At 42.0% G+C, this 8603-nt stretch overlaps 1 pseudogene across 1 annotated transcript; it reads right to left on the bottom strand.

The window, feature by feature from the left end:
• Positions 1-4784: 4784 nt before the first annotated feature.
• LOC147730903 (E3 ubiquitin-protein ligase TRIM39 pseudogene) lies at positions 4785-8331 on the bottom strand (annotated as a pseudogene). The gene has a single exon (XR_015308406.1). The product of XR_015308406.1 is annotated as an E3 ubiquitin-protein ligase TRIM39 pseudogene (transcript).
• Between the last annotated feature and the right edge of the window lie 272 nt (positions 8332-8603).

The raw sequence follows: 8603 nt of genomic DNA, 5'->3' as shown, positions 1-8603 counted from the left end.
CGAGCAAACATGGCAGCCGCTCCCCACCAGAAGCCTGCGGGAGTCGGGGGCCCCCAAGACTTTTGTAGAATCTTCACGGCTGAGGGGACGCTTTCGAGAATGGGACCCAAGCCCTATCAGGGAAGCGTCCGAGTTCCAAGGTGTCCCAGGGCCATTTTAGTGGACCACGGACTAATCTGAAGAGCCGGCCGCCATTTTGAGAGTCCTGTGGCAGTCGCTTATCGTTGCATCGCAAGAGCGGGAGCAACTCAACTACATGGTGAGCGAGACGCTGTAGTTGCAAGAGCGGGCGGTAAACAGCTGAATGGCGGAAGAGGCACAGTGTAGCAAAAGCGGGCAGAATGGCAACTAAAACGGTAAAGGGGCGCCCCACTACAGCGTGTCTTCAGGTCAAACGGATTGTGGGACAAGGTCCAGAATAGAAGAGTCATCAAAAGGCAAAAAGTTCCGCCGGACCCCGGGAGCCGGCCGCCTATGTCGGGGGCGATCTCAGGCTACACCGGTGCTATAAGACTTGGGGAGGGGGTCGGAGCCAAGCGTCTTCTCCGAGTCCATGGCCATCACACCGCCCCTCGGGGGCCTCCGTCAAGCGGTTTAGGAAGGTAACATATCACATTGTTTTCAAATGCAGTCAGGTCCACAAACGACACTCACTTACTTTGAGAATAGTGAAGCTGCAGTAGGTGGAAATAAGCTTCAGACAGTGTTACAAGCGCTGCTCAGAATTCTGAACTATGGCACCCAACATCCAGAACTTATGCCATTTGAGAATGGCAGTGACATTGAAGCAACTCAGGGACCAAAACCATTAACGTACTTTCACGTATGAAAATCTTACTTGGGGAGGGGGCAGGAGCGAAGCGCCCCCTCCCAGTCCGCGCCACCACACCGTATGTTGAAAATCTGAAGCCATCGTTCTACAAAGTCAACCAACCTTGGATGGAAAAATCTAGAAAAATGTACAAACTGAAAACCAGTTTTGGTCTGCATAGCATCAGTAGCAACGCTTGCTATCAGAGTGCATGAGTTTCATGCTTGATCGATTGAGCTAGCCGGATCGGGCAATAAAAAGTATAAAATAGTTATGTAAATAGTTATTTAATAAAATGTTTTACCCTGTTTCTTTGCTGGTGTGTTGTCTATATTTTTATTATTTGCATAGGGTTTGTCGTTATTTTGGGCGGGGTGGGTGACGGAGCCGAGCTGTCTTGCAGCCCTCATGGTGTGGAGCTCAGTTCATCTCACTATTTTCGTATTTCTCATGAAGGGTTGTTCCTAATATTTCTATTTTAGCGAGGTCAAAAAGAGATCCAATTAGTGGCCTACTGATTTTGCTCGATTACTTTTATTTTTTTACACGATTTTTCACTATCTGCAAAGACTAAACAGAGTATTGCGACTTTGTGCTTGTTTGTAAATAGAGAATGAACCAAAGAGAATCAATTGTAAAACAGTAAATCCTTGGATAACAATCAATCAAATGGAGAGACAAGCAGGCACGACGGATTACAACGGGGGTAAAGGCCTGCGTTAACTACTCTTCACTATCTGCAAAGAGAGAGTACTACTAAGAGAAAAGAGGGGAGGGGGGCAGCGTTCAAAGCACATCAGCGTGCATAAACACGAAAACGTTTTTACCTATCACGTACTTGACATTTTACAGCTTTTGATATTTGCTATTAAAAAACCAATGAAATTCACTGAAAAAACCATAGGTTATAGGCCATATATAGTTAGGAATTTGCATTTACAAAACCTTGAAAATTCAATGAAAAAACCATTGGTTATAGAACATATATAGTTAGGAATTTGCATTTACAAAACCTTATTTTACTCGCATAAAACCATTGAAATTCCATATATAGTTAGATGCGCTAACTATATATCGCGCACCCGCAATCCACTGCTGATGATGTCACATATTACATCATTCATGACATGGTCAGTGACATCACTGATGACATCACTGATGACATCTCAAATGACATCACTGATGACAACATCCAGTGACTGTATGTTTCTGTAAAGTTAAAATATGTCTTACATATTGAAGAATGAGTGAATGTATAAATGTCTGAATGAAGGATTTAGTAGGTGCATGACTGATTGTATGAGGGAGTGATTAAATGTGTCTCACTGAGTGCATGGGTTAGTGATTAAACTGTATTAATTTGTGCATCATTATATCTGTTGTTCTGTAAACTGCTGCATGTGTTGATCAGTAGCTATATGAGTAACTATATGGGTTATTGATTGGTTGCCCAAGTATTTGTATGGGAGACTGAGTATGTGTGTGAGTGGCTGGGAGGTGTGTGACTCTGTGCATAGATGTGTGAACAGCTGATTCACTAGATGTATGGGTTCAAAATTGCATGTGGAAACAGCTGTATGGGTGGTTGACTGTGTGCATGAGTGTATTGGTGAGTGAATGGATATCTCAGTGCTACATGTCAAAGTAAGTACATATGTAAAACACAGTACATGTGAGAGTTGACATATATAAATAACTGTATAAGAGCTAATGAATGTGTCAGTAGTTGCATGGATCATTAACAACTTGTATCAGTGATTGTATAAGAGAGAAAATATGTGTTAGTATATGTTTGCATAAGTAAAGTTTGTATAACTGTATAGTTGAGGAAATGGAGGTGTGATTGATTGTTTGCATGACTGACTAGTTGTGTGAGTAACTCCATGAATGAGTGACAGTCTGTGAGTGTCTGTTTACACTGATTGTATCTAAGTTTATATTAGAGTCTGAAGAGGTTCATCGTATTATCACATGAATGATATCATCAGTGATGTCATTTGATATGTTATCAGTGATGTCATCAGTGATGTCATTTGAGATGTCATCAGTGATGTCATCAGTGATGTCACTGACCATGTCATGAATGATGTAATATGTGACATCATCAGCAGTGGATTGCGGGTGCGCGATATATAGTTAGCGCATCTAACTATATATGGAATTTCAATGGTTTTATGCGAGTAAAATATGGTTTTGTAAATGCAAATTCCTAACTATATATGTTCTATAACCAATGGTTTTTTCATTGAATTTTCAAGGTTTTGTAAATGCAAATTCCTAACTATATATGGCCTATAACCTATGGTTTTTTCAGTGAATATATATATATATATATATATATATATATATATATATATATATATATATATATATATATATATATATATATATGAACATGTATGACAAACTACTTATATATATATTCACCATTGTAAGATGGCCGCCAAGTTAAGATCTGGACACTAGTTATCTAACTATCAGTCCTTTTTCAGTGTCCAATACCTATGTATAGACTTCCTGTTTCATAATGCAAATTGTGTGATCAAGACAGCTTTTGCTGTCGAAACGTGTTACTTTGCTGAAATAAACTGTGGTTTATCCCTAGTGCGAGCTTTTCTGTGAAGAAAATTGTTGTGGAGAATTGAATTACCGAGAGACCTGCTCGGTTTTTGCTCGCCATCTGTGAATGGGCCAAGGATTTCGGGAAACGGGTCCTTTTGTAGGTGTATATATATATATATTCATATATAAAGTTTATACTTACCTGTAAAAATTATTTTGCATATGCCTTTATCATGCATGCTTTTACAACGAAAATATAAGTATTTTACAGACAAGTATAAACCTAGCATAAATATATGGGTTTATACTTCCCTCTAAAATACTTATATTTTTGTGGTAAAGGCATCTGCACGGTCAAATGTTGTGTGGTAAAGATGCATACGTTGTAGTGATGCGTTGTAAAGGCATGCTAGGTAATGGCTGCGTGGTTCCATCATACAGCTGTTGTAGCATGATCACGGTCCATGCCTTTGATTTTGCTCGACGCCATGCCCCTTTCTAAGCAAGCATGCCTTGAGGTTTTGGGCTGCTTGGGCTTTGGCACTGGGGTGAAATCGGACTCCCTAAGAAGTAGTGCTCTGCCTTAGCGGCTGATTTTTTTAGGGGGTCTGACTCACCTGATTGTTCTATCAAAGAGTGATCATCAACTTGGTATTTGGCGAATGTTGCTGCTGTGCTGTTTCAACATTTTCTACCATTGCTTTGGGATCGGAGTAAAGAATGCCTCTGGCTCTTTTTGCTGGATGAATTGTCCAGCCTCTTACTGTTCTTCGATATGTAACTGGGGACTTTCTTTTTTTTTTTTGATACATATTTGTCACATGTTTTAGTCTGAGGAATTCTAAGTTTCATATTTTTAGTACAGAGAGTTTGTTATTCAGAGACAATGCATATGTATAGCACTTCACAATCACAGTCAAGCTTAACCCTCTAGATGGCAAATCACATAGACTATCTCTTTGTCTTGTATAGATCCCCTATATCTGGCAGTCCTCATTAACCAGAGGAAGTGTTGAGCACAGTGGTGAAGTTCTGTGTCTGTTTTTTTCCTGTTATCCCATTTCCCTTTCCCCATTTTAACCACTTGCCCTCATATCTCTGCCTATGTGGTCAATGATGAGGTGGTGGGCGACAGAAACAACATCACTCCTGTGGCATCCTGCGCACAAGGTTTGTGCAATAGGAAACCCCATCCTTTCATATTTTGTAAAATGTAGTCAATCCATTGCTCAAATGATATGGTTGATCCTAAATGATAGCACACCAAACTGGATTCTAATTGAACAAGACATTGGTGAACCCAAACCTCTCAAGACATTGGTAAACTCAACACTCTCCTATACAATACACATCCCATCAGTTCATTTGACTTATTCCCCAATTTTGGCATACATTGCTAGATAACACAGTATCGCCAATATTCAGACGTTTATTTTCCTTGTTATAACACAACATTTCAATAATTAGATCTTTGATTATAAGAAAAGATTAAGCAGACATTGGCATCAAGTATTCCAAGATTCTTAATCAAAATGAAAAGTCTCTAAAATCATTAAGTGTTTCAAGTCTTTCAAGGAACAACATATCACTATAAGAATTACAAATAAATCTCACTCTACTAAGCTATTGTATGGATGCACAACATTAATCAATTACTCATCTCCACATCAAAGATGTAGAAATGAATAAAAAACAATTCTTTATACAACTGAATACATTTGTAAATGTCCTCATTCACCTTCACTATGGAATTAAAGCTGTAAATAACCCCAGAAATGTCACTCTATAGCCAGCCTATAGATTCCAGACTGTGTTTAAAAATGAGGAAGACAAATAGGCTCCTATCATGAACTCTAAATAAGGATCACCACAAGATACCTGCCTAGTCAAAACCTAGGATCCTTGGCCATGGTTGTGGCTCCTAGAGGTTATCAACTTCATAACAGAGGTCAACCACTGCTCCTTCAGATCTAGCAGTGTTTATGGACAGGAGGAGATGGGATGTGTCTCACTGTTGTTGAAGAAAGCTGATTTTACCAAAGTGAGGTCAAGCAGGTGGGTTTTTGGTCTAAGTGGGGGCAGAAACAAAACTAGAAACTGTTCCAGATGAGGTAAGTGCCATCTTGTATATAAGATAGCAATGGAAGTTTTCCTATTGGAACTTTGTGCTGCAATTCGTATGGCAGATCATGCCCACCCGGCTCAAAGCCTGGTTGATGCTGCCTAATGTGTATGTGTACGCTCTGTCAAAAATGATTAGACATTTTAAGCTGAAGACATTTATTGTATGCAGATGACATTCATCCAGTCGTTCACCTCAATAGAAAGGAGCAACTGTCAATTCAGAGGTAGTGCCTTGTTACTATCCAGCAATAAATTTGTTACATGTTTCTCAATCTCAATGGAAGCAAAACTGAGCTACTGATTGTTCACATTTTGAAAGTCAGCTAGGACAATGCTCTGTGGCTGATTAGCATGCGCGCCCCTACACCAAAGATGAAGTCGGTAAAATTCTGGACCATGACCTCTCTGTTAGGGTTGCGATTAATGCAGCATCATACTCCTTCTAGTCTTAACTTCTTCAGTATTTTGGGGAAGCTTGACATTTCTTCTCAAAAACCCTAATACTATGGTTGTTTATTTGAGTGATGAACAGTGGGTGAACATTTTCAATGCATGCACTTCACAGGGCCAGTGGGCCTTCACTGGACTTAACCCTGCAGGAGCCGGCATTGGCTAGCCATCAAATAAAGAGCCAACTTCAATGTTTTTGACAAAAATGTATGTATGTCAAAAAGGCTTTGAAACTGGCCAATAATTTCCAGAAGAAAATTCTTACCCAATCAGGGATTTTGGAGAACCACTTTCTTTTTCTTGTCCTGGTACAGTGCAGTGCTAAACCTTCAGAGATGTATTTGCTAAACTGTAGAACATGTTATCTTGCAAGTACACCAGAATCAAGCTATTGGAAAGCGTTAAAGCCATTCTTAATTTGTGAAGCATGAGCACAGTGAAAGAAGCACACTCATACTGGAGTTTGAGTTTTTGATTCGTCTCCAGGGCAAGAAGTCAATGAGAGGTGTCCGTTTGACCAGCATAAATAATCAAATCCAATTAGTTGCTGTATATGTCGATGGTTAGACTTGGAAAAAAACGTTATCAATTAGTATTCCTCCATGACAAATGATCATCTGCTTCCTTGACCCTCATCCCTTCTAGCAGAGTCCCAGGTGCCCTTTGTGAAAGGAGAGCATTGAAACATTAAACAAAAGTGAAAGGTCTGACATCATCCACAACGCAACATTAACAAAGAAGAAAACCCTGACCATCCTTCACAGCTAAAAAAAAATATAAAAATAGGCATACTTGAAAGGGAGATGAAGCAAAATTACTCTAACAGAAAAAAACACATTAGAGACTGGTCCTTTTTCAAGAGCACCCAATGGTCTCATCTTTTAATCCAAAACTAGAGCCGGACAGGATCCGCAATGGACAAGCATTTCTCCCTCCATATTTGGAATGAGGGTTAAAGTAGGGCCGCAAAATGTGGGGGAAGGAGGCACCGGAGAAGGTGAAGAGCAGAGATCTGTCATCTACGTTATACACTGAAAGCATGCCGGCCTCATAGTCTAGGAAAAGGCCAACAGTCTTGGGGACAACACAGGGGGTCAAGAGGGTGGAGCTGAAGGTGTTTGCTTGATATTTACCATCTCTGAGCCACACTGTCCAGTATCCATTCATAGGTGTTAGTGTGATCTTCCCCTTCCTGCTCACAGCCTCGTCACACACCCCCAGAGTCCAGCGCGTCTTGTCCCCCACCTCCACCTCCCAGTAATGCCTCCCGGAGCTCAGTCTCTCTGCCCCCAGGACAACCAGGGCAGGATCGAATCTCTGTGGCGTGTCGGGCAGATACTGATTTCTGTTTCCACGTTTTATACTTTTCCCATCCTCAGACACAACGAGTTTTCGATGAGCAGTGTCAGGATCCAGAGTCACTGAACATGCACTAGCTTTGATATATCTCCACTCTAGTTCCACAGGAAGTGTTGCTTTTAATTCCAACAGCTTCTCCTGCAGGGCGGCTTGTTGTCCGATGCACTTCAGAGCCTGCTCCACAACAGCATCTTCCTGAGGTTTCTGAGCCTTCAGGTTGTTACACCTGCTCAAGATGCTCTGCACATTCTGAAGTAGCAGCATATCTGACTGCTGACACCTCCCTACTATCTCTGTGATCAGGTCAATGTGAGTGGATTGCTGCTCCTCCAGTTCAGTCAGTTTCCCACTCATCTTACTCCTATTCTCCTCGTACTCCTCTTGCAATTTGCAGAGAAGTTGCTCCTTTTCCTTCTCCAGAAACTGCTTCAGAATCTCAAAAGTGTTCCCAATCTTCTCAGTCTGGTTTCTAAATTCCTCCTCCAGCTCAGACATCATCCTAGTTTCTTCAGCTACACATGTCTCCATGTATTCCAACTCCATTTCCAGGCGTTCCATGTGGCTTTGAAGGATTTTCTTGTACTCCTGGGCAGCCTCTGGAATGGGGCGCACCGAGTGAGGCTTGTGGTCTTTGGACTCTCGGCAGATCACACAGGTGGGCTCCTGGTCATCTTCACAGAACAGTTTCAGTTTCTCTTCGTGTTCTCTACACAAGTCCTCTCCCTGGGGCGTCGCACTGGGGGTGTGAAGATGTTTGGCGATTTCCACCACATTTGCCAGCTGCCGGACGGGCCGGAAGATTTTGCTCGGAGATGTTTCTCTGCACTGAGGGCAGGGGAAGTCTGTCTGCAGCCCCTCCCAGCACCGAGTGATACAGGACAGACAGAAGACATGTCCACACTCCACATTCACGGGGTCAGTGAAATATTCCAGGCATATGGAGCAGGTGGCCTCCTCCTTCAGACCCAGGAGCTGGTTTGCTGTAGCCATGTCCCCGCTGCGGCTGCGGTGAAAGAAGTGAAGTTAAGTTTTGTTTCGCTCGAGAAGTGGGCGGGTCGCTGTCTCTACTTCCTCACACGCCCGGCAGCAGACTGAGCATTTCTACTGGCTGTTCCTGGGTGTAACTGGGGATTTTCCACATCTTCGATGCCCTGGGTGGCAAATATGTCATATGTCTCCGAGAGTCGCTCACTCTGCGTTTTGAAATACCCCAGTCTGTCTCGTCAGTGATGTAGCGTCGTTTTACAGCAAAACACAAGGCAGGGCTCCCGGTATGACTCTGTGCTCATTGTAAAGG

The sequence above is a fragment of the Lissotriton vulgaris genome, chromosome 2_1 (genome assembly GCF_964263255.1).
Source record: "Lissotriton vulgaris chromosome 2_1, aLisVul1.2, whole genome shotgun sequence".
NCBI classification, from domain to species: domain Eukaryota; kingdom Metazoa; phylum Chordata; class Amphibia; order Caudata; family Salamandridae; genus Lissotriton; species Lissotriton vulgaris.
The sequence above is the reverse complement of the archived record's forward strand: the minus strand, read 5'-3'. Positions and strand labels throughout refer to the sequence as shown.